Source organism: Thalassophryne amazonica, chromosome 1, assembly GCF_902500255.1.
Source record: "Thalassophryne amazonica chromosome 1, fThaAma1.1, whole genome shotgun sequence".
In the NCBI taxonomy this organism is placed as follows: Eukaryota; Metazoa; Chordata; class Actinopteri; order Batrachoidiformes; family Batrachoididae; genus Thalassophryne; species Thalassophryne amazonica.
The window spans coordinates 86,419,030-86,431,869 of NC_047103.1; the positions used below are offsets into that span (position 1 = coordinate 86,419,030).

The 12,840-nt window shown below is 40.9% G+C and overlaps 1 protein-coding gene and 1 long non-coding RNA gene across 2 annotated transcripts in view; both read right to left on the minus strand.

Annotated features, from left to right (window-relative positions):
- The window catches only part of kcnh2b (potassium voltage-gated channel, subfamily H (eag-related), member 2b), a 1,340,040-nt gene that overhangs the window by 934,521 nt on the left and 392,679 nt on the right, over nucleotides 1–12,840 (minus strand). The gene's annotated exons all lie outside the window — the stretch shown is intronic.
- LOC117512207 overlaps nucleotides 248–12,840 on the minus strand; it is a 35,305-nt gene continuing 22,712 nt past the window's right edge. The window contains exons 3-5 of the long non-coding RNA XR_004561243.1: nucleotides 10,460–10,585; nucleotides 1,476–1,482; nucleotides 248–262 (exon numbers count right to left, since the gene is read on the minus strand). This is a non-coding gene — a long non-coding RNA (uncharacterized LOC117512207). The remainder of the gene's footprint in view (nucleotides 263–1,475; nucleotides 1,483–10,459; nucleotides 10,586–12,840) is intronic.

Sequence of the window (12,840 nt, forward strand, 5' to 3'; positions counted from 1 at the left end):
ATAATTTTGATTGCTTGATTGTAAAGTGAACCAATGCGCTTTGTGGCTGAGGGAGCTGCCTGGGCCTATGCTGTCATGCAATAGGAAATATGAGAGAATATCATCCCATGCATGTACAGCAGGGCCGCCTGGTTTGGAATGAAGTTTCTGATAAGTCTAAAACAATTTATATTTCTTTGTATTGTTTTGGATATTTTCTTTATGTGTTCATCAAATTTTAGTTGTGGGTCAAGAACCAATCCTAGATATTTCATTTCATTTACTTGTTGTATTTCGCTGTTTTGGAAAACTATTTTACAATTGTGTTCTAATTTTTGTTTTTTGATTGAAAAGCACATAGACACTGTTTTAGTGAGGTTAGGGACTAATTGATTTTTGAAGAGCCACTGACTAACCTCAGCCATACATGCAGATAAAACATCTGCAGCTTGCTCTGGTGTCTTTGCGGGTGCATAAAAAACTGCATCGTCCACGTAAAGTTGGCAGCGAACACCTGGGCAAGATAGTGGAAGGTCATTTATAAAGAGACCAAAAAGCAGTGGTCCCAGTATAGAGCCCTGAGGTATTCCCATCGAGATGTTTATCAGGGAGGATTTATCCTGGGCCACTCTCACACACTGCTCCCTATCCTGCAGGAAAGAGGTGAACCACTGCATCGCCTCCGAGGAAATGTTAAATGTGGACATTTTGGCTAAAAGGAGGCTATGATTGACTGTTTCAAACGCCTTTTTAAGATCCAAAAACACAGCTCCTACCACCTCACCCTTGTCTAGTGAATTTTTAATGTTTTCTATGAAGCAGCAGTTGGCAATCTCAGTTGAATACCCTGCTCTAAAGCCAAACTGCTGTGAGTGGAGGAGCTGGTTGGCCTCCAAGTGGTCAGTCAGTTGAGCTGCCACAACTTTTTCAGTAAGTTTTGACAATACAGGTAAAATTGCTATCGGCCTGTAGTTGTGCATAGAGTCCTGGACTCCTGATTTAAAAATTGGGACAATCACAGCTTTTTTCCAGCCTAAAGGAAATTTACATTTTCTAATGGACAAATGAATAAGGTATGTCAAAGGTTTAACTAACAAGTTACTATAACATTTGAGAAAGCAGGAATTTATATTATAGATATCATTTGCTTTGGAGTTGGACAGTTTTTGGATAATCTTTGATACTTCATTCTCATTCACTTGTTGTAGACAAAAGTATTCAGAAGAGGACTGTAGTGATTCACTTTCAAATGTGGCTCTCTCAAAATCTTTTAGTTCTTCGATTGATAGTACAAAGTGCTTATTAAATTCATTGGCCATGATGGCGTTTTCATTAATAATTTTGCCATTCACAATTAATTCTTTAATTCCTTTGGACTTGGTTGTTTTATTCGCCAGATTATTCAAATATTTCCAAAGAGAATTATTGTTGCCCATAGAATTGCCTATAAGATTTGTATAATAGGAAGCTTGTGCTTTCCTCAGCTCTTTCACTACTTTATTTCTCAAGCTTTTAAAAGTAAAATTATCTATGCTGAGTTTGGACTGTAGTGATTTCTTCAAGGCCAGATCGCTCTTTTTCATGAGTTTCCTTATATCATTATTTAGCCATGGGAGATTGTTTTCCTTTTCTTTGCACTTTTTTTGAATGGTGAATTTATTAACTAATTGAGTGATTGCTGCGGTGATTGAATTGCAGCATTCATCAATGTCTTCCAAGGCTAAAATATGTTCCCAATTGAGATGTTTTAGTTCCCTTTCAAACTGTGGGATTTTGGATTTGGGGATAAAGGATTTCATGTCATTCTCATTGTTGTTTAATTTACCAAAGTAGCAAAATCTCTTTTTAGTCAGCTTCCTAGCAGTCAAAGTCAAATTATGGTCAGATAGACCCGTTATTAAATTATATGTTTTTATAATGCGTTTGTTTGTAAATGCCATGTCAATTACGGTCTTTGACTGCCAGGTGATCCTGGTGGGCCCTTTAATCATTTGGTAGTAATTCAATTTTGTCATGATTGTTTTAAGTTTTTGTTTACAAGCTTTTTCAGTCCAATTAATGTTGAAATCCCCATACCATATTGTTTCTTTGTAAGCCTCAAGCTGCTTAATTGTATGAGTTAATTCATCATAAAAGGAGACATTATGAGAAGGTGGGTTATAGAGAACAACATTATTAAAGTTCATTGATGGTGACAAAATTATATTTAGGGCTAGACATTCAAGAGGAGTATTAAGTTCAATTACTTTACAATTAAATTTATCTTTAATGTAAATTAGAACTCCTCCTCCCTTTCCAGAGTCTCTGTCCTTTCTGAAGCATTGATATCCCTTAATGTCTATCATATTAGTTGGAATATTGCTGTGAAGCCATGATTCAATTAAACAGAGGTAATCCAAATTGGAATCCAAGAGGAGAGCGGCAATCTGATTTCTCTTGGAGATCAGACTTCGGATGTTTAGTTGCCCCCCAAGGATTCCTTTTGGTTTGCATTTAGGCTCCCATAGAACTCTAGCGTGATTCACTGTTTCAAAGAATAGATATTTCCTTTGTTGTTGCACTGCGTGATGGTCTTTAGAACGTGTTAGAGCCATGTTTTCAGCACCAGTGTTGTTAGCACACCGTGCTGTCTCTCTGTTCCCCATACGAAAGTGACTGTCACTCACCAGCGCAGCATCCGCGCGGTCAGGGGCCAGCAGAGTCCCAGCATCCTCGTGAGGGTCAGTCCAGTCGTATGACTCTCCCGTTTGGCTGTAGTTTGGTGTTTCCACGCGGCGTAGTGCAGATGCGGCGCGCTCCTCGGCGTGTAGCTCCTGTGGGTCCTGGCTCTGCGCCAACAGCTGATCTGCCCAGTGCGCTCGGGTGCGCGGCTGCAGTGTAGGTAGGGGCAGTGTCTGTGCTGCTCCACCGGTGTCAGGCCTCACCTGCTCCACCATGCTAGCCGCGTGCACAGGCGAGAACGGCCCAGGATTAAGATGTATATCTCCAGCCAAAAGCAGGAGCACCATAAGTGCTTGGGATGCGCGCACTCGGCTTTGCTTTGGAGATGGTCCGTTGGCTGTGTCGTATTTAATGTTCTGACATGAAAGCCGTGCGGACGGATTACGAGCGCCGCCACAGGAAAAACACCTCCGTTGGAAGCCTTAAGGACAAGTTGGAACATGCCCTGCTGTTAAACAATTTCTCAGATACTCAATTGAAAGCCACCAAAAGTCACCTGGATTTTACAAATGGTTATCAACACGGAGGTGTTTTTCCTGTGGCGGGCGCGCCACGCTGGCTGCGAGCCGACGCGCCAATCCGTCCGCACATTTTTCATTAAAAAAATCTCCTTTAACAGTGGAATGTCCGGATAAACTGCTGATTCTGACCTCTTCTGAAAGTTCTCTGTTCTCTCACGACGTCCTGGGTCAACAGAGGCTTAAATTTGGAGGTTTTCAGCTTGAAACAGGATGATGACGTCGCCTCGGAGCGCTGCGCGACGTCCCGCTCCGTGGGAAATCCTTACAGCGATAGAAAAAATCCAAAATCTCTCATCAGCTGTTAAAATTTACACCGAAAACCAGCTGAATTTCTCGAATGGTCTCCACTCGGATGTGCCTCACAGTTCTTGAAAAATTTTTGATCAAGCACAGCGCCAGTCTCTCAGCAACTTCTCAGACAATGAAAATCCGACGAGGGGGCTGGACCACTCCTTCCACAAGGTGTGCTCACAGGCGAACGACGTCACCGACAGGCGTGAAAAAACTCACGCATGTGCACGAGGGTTCAAGCTTAGCTGATGTAATCACACGTGATTCAAATCCATATAGTTTTAAAAAAAAAATAAAACTGTTGGTTTCTTTTCTAATAGACCTCGTATATATACTCAACAAAAATATAAACGCAACACTTTTGGTTTTGCTCCCATTTTGTATGAGATGAACTCAAAGATCTAAAACTTTTTCCACATACACAGTATCACCATTTCCCTCAAATATTGTTCACAAACCAGTCTAAATCTGTGATAGTGAGCACTTCTCCTTTGCTGAGATAATCCATCCCACCTCACAGGTGTGCCATATCAAGATGCTGATTAGACACCATGATTAGTGCACAGGTGTGCCTTAGACTGCCCACAATAAAAGGCCACTCTGAAAGGTGCAGTTTTGTTTTATTGGGGGGGGATACCAATCAGTATCTGGTGTGACCACCATTTGCCTCATGCAGTGCAACACATCTCCTTCACATCATCCGTGAAGAAAACACCTCTCCAACATGCCAAATGCCAGCGAATGTGAGCATTTGCCCACTCAAGTCGGTTACGATGACAAACTGGAGTCAGGTCGAGACCCCGATGAGGACGACGAGCATGCAGATGAGCTTCCCTGAGATGGTTTCTGACAGTTTGTGCAGAAATTCTTTGGTTTTGCAAACCGATTGTTTCAGCAGCTGTCAGAGTGGCTGGTCTCAGACGATCTTGGAGGTGAACATGCTGGATGTGGAGGTCCTGGGCTGGTGTGGTTACACGTGGTCTGCGGTTGTGAGGCTGGTTGGATGTACTGCCAGATTCTCTGAAACGACTTTGGAGACGGCTTATGGTAGAGACATGAACATTCAATACACGAGCAACAGCTCTGGTTGACATTCCTGCTGTCAGCATGCCAATTGCACGCTCCCTCAAATCTTGCGACATCTGTGGCATTGTGCTGTGTGATAAAACTGCACCTTTCAGAGTGGCCTTTTATTGTAGAATCAAATGACATTCACATTATCTTACAGAAAATAAAGTTGTAATCAAAATTAAATACTTAAATAATCTCCAAAATGAACATAGAAATCCACAACATAACAGCAATGTGTGTGCATAGCAATACACAAACATTGCACTGGGGGCTATTGTTTTAACTTTGGCCTGCAAACCTTTGAAAGCTGAGCTACTTTTCCCCACCTTTTGCACCAAATTAATCTGAGGAGTTGATCTGCCCTGCTGTTTAACTCATTCATTCCGATGGCTTTGGCATGAAGCTGATGGTGAAGCAAAAGTGCCTTCATGTTGAAGTCTCACAGGACATGTTGTGACATGCCCATCTCTTACACAATTACTCGGATAGTCACATGACTGAAAAGCCACCGAAAGCCGTCTGAATCTTCTGAATGGTGAAAGAGGTGGGCATGTCACAACATGTCCTATGAGACACGAAGGCGCTTTTGCTCCGCCATCAGCTCAAATTTCCCTGCAACTCTTTTCATGGCCAAATCTGTCACAGTGGAATGTGCCAAAAAAGTGCTGATGTCCACCTCTTCTGCAATTTCTCGGATAGTCACACGATGGTCCCACATCACCACAGCGTTCACTTTGGAAATTATCTGGTCATTTCAGCATGTTGATGGCCGCCCAGAGCGTGGCTCGCTGTCCACCGTTGTGCGGACGTCTTTAAACCGGTTGTACCCCTCCTTAATCTGTGCGATGCCCATAGGATCGTCACCGAAAGCCGTCTGAATAATCCGAATGGTTTCCACCTGGCTGTCGCCCAGTTTCTGGCAAAATTTGATGCAGTCGCGCTGCTCCAGTCGTTCCGCCATTTCCTTGCAAAGAAAATCCGACGAGAGACTACACCCATCCTCACGCAAAGGCTGCTTACCAGCAAATGATGCAATCGACAGGCATGAAAAAATTCACGCATATTCACAAAGGTTCAAGGCTTGCTCATGCAAGCCCATGTGATTCAACTCCATCAGGTTTTTTGCAAAAAATAAAAAGGTCGGATACTTTTCTAACAGACCTCGTATATAAGTTTAAATACTTAGGGTCAACTTTCCAAAGTAATGGAGGGAGGGTGGAGAAAGGTGGCACGAGTGATTTGTGACTGAAGAATAGGGAAAGTCTATAAGACAGTAGTGAGACCAGCTATGTTGTACGGCTTAGAGATGCTGGCAGTAACAAAAAGCCAGGAGGCAGAGCTGGAGGTGGCAGAACTGAAGATGTTGTGCTTCTCTTTGGGAGTTACAAGGATGGACAGGATTAGGAATGAACATATCAGAGGGACAGCTCAGGTGGGACAGTTTGGAGAGAAAGTCAGAGAGGTGAGATTGAGATGGTTTGGACATGTGCAGAGGAGGGACCCAGAGTATAGGGAAAAGGATGCTGAGGATGGAGCCACCAGGCAGGAGGAGAAGAGGGAGGCCAAAGAGGAGGTTTATGGATGTGCTGAGGGAGGACATACAGGTGGTTGGTGTGACAGAGGACAACACAGAGGACAAGGTGAGATAGAAACAATTGATCTGCTGTGACAACCCCTAACTGGAGCAGTTAAAAGAAGAAGAAAACACTTCACCATGTTAGCCTGGGTTCTGTGCATCTTATGGCACTGAGTGTTTGCAAAGACACTCACACATAATAGCTACCTCAGGTTCCAAAGGCATAAACCCTGCAGTCAATTTAATGAATGGTTTTATGCATGCAACCAAGTAAAGAGCACATATTAAAAATGTACAGATGTTTTGTTTTTCCTCCAGGCCAAAATTACTCAAATGTTATGAACGGGCTATGAATGAACAAATAGAGAAAGGGCAGACTCGGGTGAACTTCACAACCAGAGACTTCTGTAATACAATACCATTCAAATAAATTTAGTTTTTAACACTCTTGCAGGGCACGGCAGTCATTATCTAAATGCTTTTAGCTCCCGCTCTTGAAGACAAGGTCAACTACGCTGTTTTGCATATGCACTTCATGGTGGGTGCTCAGTTTTTGGCATTGTATGTGTCTTTGTGCTGTACACCCATTGTTGTGCATTTTATTTCTACACCTATGTGTTATCTGCTTAGGTCATACCCGTTTTCCACTTTGATCATATGAGAATTCACATTTGATTGTCTTTATGAATACTAGACTCAGATGTAATCACATTGTGGGTCATTCCTTCTAGTGGGTGCAGAGTCTGAACAGTGCGGTATAAAAGAATCAATATTTAGTCTGGACAACAAGCCCAGTGGAACGATTCATTTCCAGGCCCACTGTGATGCTGCTGTGTGAACATATTGACTGAGAAAGTAATATCAGCCAACCGTTCAATTACCTTTCTGCCCCAACACACTCAATGGAGCTGGTGTGTCACCTGTAATTTCTGTGCACTAATGATATATATTGAGCAAAATACAATTTGTTAACCTATGACAAATGTTGCTGATATGGCAATAATGATGACAAGGTGGTATTTCCGCTTATGTTTCATTTCTACCTGATGATCAGGCCGACAATTCTCCCATCAACACCAAATTACTGTGCTTTGAAATTTTCCCAGTGGAATAGCACAACTTAAGGCATCAATAAAGATGTTTGGAGACAAGAAGTAGTTGAGAGTGTCTCAAGTGCCAAACTGTTTAGGCCTCAAAATTTTAATTGTGTGATGTTAAGCATTCCTTGCACATTACAATATACAGTGTAAAATTATCTCAACATAGGATTTAAAGTTACATTTAAATATAGTTGAATGAATGAATTTATTTATTTGGCACACATATCAACAATAGCAAAAACTCATAAAAAGAACAACTTAACAGCGTACCCATGTGGCCGAAAGGGTGTAGGCAGAAGCAAAGCTTATAAATACCCACCCCTTATATGATAAAAAAATAAAAAATGTACACATACGAGGGCTGTCCATAACGTATATGTCCTTTTTATTTTTTTCAAAAACTATATGGATTTCATTCATATGTTTTTACGTCAGACATGGTTGAACCTTCATGCGCATGCGTGAGTTTTTCCACGCCTGTCGGTGACGTCATTCGCCTGTGAGCACTCCTTGTGGGAGGAGTCGTCCAGCCCCTCGTCGGAATTCCTTTGTCTGAGAAGTTGCTGAGAGACTGGCGCTTTGTTTGATCAAAATTTTTTCTAAACCTGTGAGACACATCGAAGTGGACACGGTTCGAAAAATTAAGCTGGTTTTCGGTGAAAATTTTAATGGCTGATGAGAGATTTTGAGGTGATACTGTCGCTTTAAGGAGACATCGTGACATCGTGACATCGAGACATCGTGCAGCACTCCCAGGCGCCGTCGTCAGCCTGTTTCAAGCTGAAAACCTCTACATTTCAGGCTCTATTGATCCAGGACGTCGTGAGAGAACAGAGAAGTTTCAGAAGAAGTCGGTTTCAGCATTTTATCCGGATATTCCACTGTTAAAGGAGATTTTTTTAATGAAAGACGTGCGGGCGGATTGCAGCGGCGGCTCGCAGCCGCCGCGACGCTCCGCCACAGGAAAAACACCTCTGTTGGAAGCCTTAAGGACAAGTTGGAACATGTCCAGCTGTTAAACAATTTCTCATATACTCACTCCACTGAAAGCCATCAAAAGCCGCCTGGATTTTACAAATGGTTATCAACACGGAGGTGTTTTTCCTGTGCCGCCACACCGCGCCGGCTGTGTCCCGAGTCACATACCATATAAAGACACTGGATTTACCAAGCGAGCAATACAAATATGATCCATTCTGTTCCTCTGTAAATGACCCATGGTCACAGACATACAGTCATGAAATGACATGAAACAGAAAAATGAAACATGAAACCATCCCTGGATAAGGCACCTAAGTGGCTCTACTCTTCTTCTTTTTTTTTTTTAGATATTTAGATATACCTTCTACCTTAGATTTGAAATTTATAATAGAAGATATACCTTACTGAATTCTCATGAATGAGAACCAGTTTGCTCGTCTCATTCATGTCCACATCTGCTGGTGCGTCTCCAACCGGCCACACGTGTGTCTTGTGAATGACGCACCGCAGGACACTGCATCATGTGGAACAGAGCTCACGTGAGTGATGTGACAGTGAGATTGCCTGCTGTGTGTTCTGATCTGACAGTGCATTTCATCCTGGGAGCAGCCTGTCCATGTGCACGCTGTATGCACACTCACTGGCTGCAGCACGTCACCACAATGATATATGCTTTTACGTATTTATGTCCACTTGATAGCAGCAAACAGACACACGTGCATCACAGTGGGCAGTTGTTTGTCCATGTCCGTCCAAACACAGTACGTGGTGTCCAGCTGGAATGTCCAGATCCACAGATTTCCACAGCCACTTCAGTAGGAGGACACACCTCCTGTCATCTCAGTGCACACACCAAAGTCACACTCATGTGGGACTGAGACAAATTTCTCTGCAAGTACAACAGTGATTACCTTCAGTCTGCTGTCGTGCCAAGAGTGCGACTGGCCACACATTTTCTAAGTGCCATGCGAGTGGTGTTAGATGTTCGTGTGTGTCACCTGGAATTTGGTTCAATTGTCACCCAGTTACTGCCGAGGCAGGCTACCCAGACTTTACAATGATGGGGGAATGTAAAACAATGACAGTCTGCATTAACAAAAATTAGGCCATTTCAGGTAAATGTCTGGAACATTCAGGCTGAATCTCAATTCATTGTTTATTCATTTTAATTACTAATTAATTAATGAATTAATTACTAATCAATTAATTAATGATTGATCAATTAACAGTATTAATTATTACTATTATAATGATTAATTATTATTAGTATTACTAACATTAATTAATTAATTATTAATGCTATTGATTATTATTATTATAAATTACTAATTAAATTAATTATTAATACCACAAAATTCTCTGACATGATTGAGATGCATTCAAGAAATCTGCGACTTCTTCTATTTCTTTACATTTATGTAGAAAGGCGAGAAAATAAAAAGAGCAAACAGGCTACTGCAACAAGTTACGCTTCGGTTGAAACAATGAAGACGGCGGAGGAGTGTCTCAATTCATAGGGCTAGAGGCATACCCCTTCGCCTTACCACTTGTTTTAAAGGGGTGGGTGTAGGGGTACAAAAGAGAATTGAGATTGGGCCTCAGTGGTGGGCACTGTTCAGCTAATCCGATAACGATAATTATCAAAAGCTAATGTTTTTGTCAGCAGATTAGCTTTTCAGATAAGTTTTAAAACCATCATCAGACCATTTATCTTCCGATAAATTTAGTTCTGATAACTTTTAGACTGCTAACATCTTCTTTTTTTTTTTTACATAGCTAGCAACTTGAAAAACATTTATAATCCCTTTTGTTCCTGTCTGTTATGTATTCATTAGATGTTTGAGCAAATCAGACAAATTTTTTTCCACAACCTGGATTTCAAATAAAAGAGTTTCAAGGTATTTCTAGATTAGAATATAGTGCTGCGATATAGATATGGTCAACTCACATCAGACAGAGTACAAGACTGAAAGGTTTATTTGCCTATAACAGATGTGCCACATCACAAATGACTCATCTCAACATAGGCCTGCTGACAGAGAAGCAGATTTTGGTAGTTCCCACTTCAGCCTCCAGGGGGTGGCAGCCATTGTGAGGTACTTAAAACAAGAGCACATCAGGGGTATCACAAGATCATACCAGAATTTTGATGAACTCCCTTCTGGCCAGATTTATTTATTTATTTATTTATTTATTAGTTTATTTGACAGGGACAATACAGTCAGACATAGCTACAAATCAAAGCTTGCAGCTGATGTGATGCATACAGAGTATAGCAACAAGTGCTAATTTACAACTCCCGTCCCTGGTTAGGCTTTTCTACTCTAACACAACCTAAAAAACATCTTAATTTACATTTGAACATCTATAATAAATAAAACAGTGCAATTCAAACTCTCATCTCACTCATCTCATTCATTCACTTTCATATGTTTACTGGTGGGTACAGTTTTGGTTTGATTTAAGCCAAGATTTAAGTTTAAAGGTGAACATTTTCAACTCGCTGACAGCCTTAATATCTGTGGGTAGTTAGTTCCAGAGTTTACAGCTTTTCTAAGAAAAGGCTGACTGTCCAAACGAGGTTCTGCACTTGGGGATGGTACAGTTATGATTTAAGCTACCTCTTGTTGTCCTGCTGCTGTTTGGTCTCCCCATAAATTCCCTAAGTGGTTCTGGAGCCAAATTGTGGTAGCATTTAAAAAATAATTTTAGAAAACAGAAATTGCTAAAACTGTCAAAACTCAATAAGTTATGTTTGTGGAGGATTTGACAGTGGTGATGACAGATTGGTTTTCTGTCCATAATTTTGATTGCTTGATTGTAAAGTGAACCAATGCGCTTTGTGGCTGAGGGAGCTGCCTGGGCCTATGCTGTCATGCAATAGGAAATATGAGAGAATATCATCCCATGCATGTACAGCAGGGCCGCCTGGTTTGGAATGAAGTTTCTGATAAGTCTAAAACAATTTATATTTCTTTGTATTGTTTTGGATATTTTCTTTATGTGTTCATCAAATTTTAGTTGTGGGTCAAGAACCAATCCTAGATATTTCATTTCATTTACTTGTTGTATTTCGCTGTTTTGGAAAACTATTTTACAATTGTGTTCTAATTTTTGTTTTTGATTGAAAAGCACATAGACACTGTTTTAGTGAGGTTAGGGACTAATTGATTTTTGAAGAGCCACTGACTAACCTCAGCCATACATGCAGATAAAACATCTGCAGCTTGCTCTGGTGTCTTTGCGGGTGCATAAAAAACTGCATCGTCCACGTAAAGTTGGCAGCGAACACCTGGGCAAGATAGTGGAAGGTCATTTATAAAGAGACCAAAAAGCAGTGGTCCCAGTATAGAGCCCTGAGGTATTCCCATCGAGATGTTTATCAGGGAGGATTTATCCTGGGCCACTCTCACACACTGCTCCCTATCCTGCAGGAAAGAGGTGAACCACTGCATCGCCTCCGAGGAAATGTTAAATGTGGACATTTTGGCTAAAAGGAGGCTATGATTGACTGTTTCAAACGCCTTTTTAAGATCCAAAAACACAGCTCCTACCACCTCACCCTTGTCTAGTGAATTTTTAATGTTTTCTATGAAGCAGCAGTTGGCAATCTCAGTTGAATACCCTGCTCTAAAGCCAAACTGCTGTGAGTGGAGGAGCTGGTTGGCCTCCAAGTGGTCAGTCAATTGAGCTGCCACAACTTTTTCAGTAAGTTTTGACAATACAGGTAAAATTGCTATCGGCCTGTAGTTGTGCATAGAGTCCTGGACTCCTGATTTAAAAATTGGGACAATCACAGCTTTTTTCCAGCCTAAAGGAAATTTACATTTTCTAATGGACAAATGAATAAGGTATGTCAAAGGTTTAACTAACAAGTTACTATAACATTTGAGAAAGCAGGAATTTATATTATAGATATCATTTGCTTTGGAGTTGGACAGTTTTTGGATAATCTTTGATACTTCATTCTCATTCACTTGTTGTAGACAAAAGTATTCAGAAGAGGACTGTAGTGATTCACTTTCAAATGTGGCTCTCTCAAAATCTTTTAGTTCTTCGATTGATAGTACAAAGTGCTTATTAAATTCATTGGCCATGATGGCGTTTTCATTAATAATTTTGCCATTCACAATTAATTCTTTAATTCCTTTGGACTTGGTTGTTTTATTCGCCAGATTATTCAAATATTTCCAAAGAGAATTATTGTTGCCCATAGAATTGCCTATAAGATTTGTATAATAGGAAGCTTGTGCTTTCCTCAGCTCTTTCACTACTTTATTTCTCAAGCTTTTAAAAGTAAAATTATCTATGCTGAGTTTGGACTGTAGTGATTTCTTCAAGGCCAGATCGCTCTTTTTCATGAGTTTCCTTATATCATTATTTAGCCATGGGAGATTGTTTTCCTTTCTTTGCACTTTTTTTGAATGGTGAATTTATTAACTAATTGAGTGATTGCTGCGGTGATTGAATTGCAGCATTCATCAATGTCTTCCAAGGCTAAAATATGTTCCCAATTGAGATGTTTTAGTTCCCTTTCAAACTGTGGGATTTTGGATTTGGGGATAAAGGATTTCATGTCATTCTCATTGTTGTTTAATTT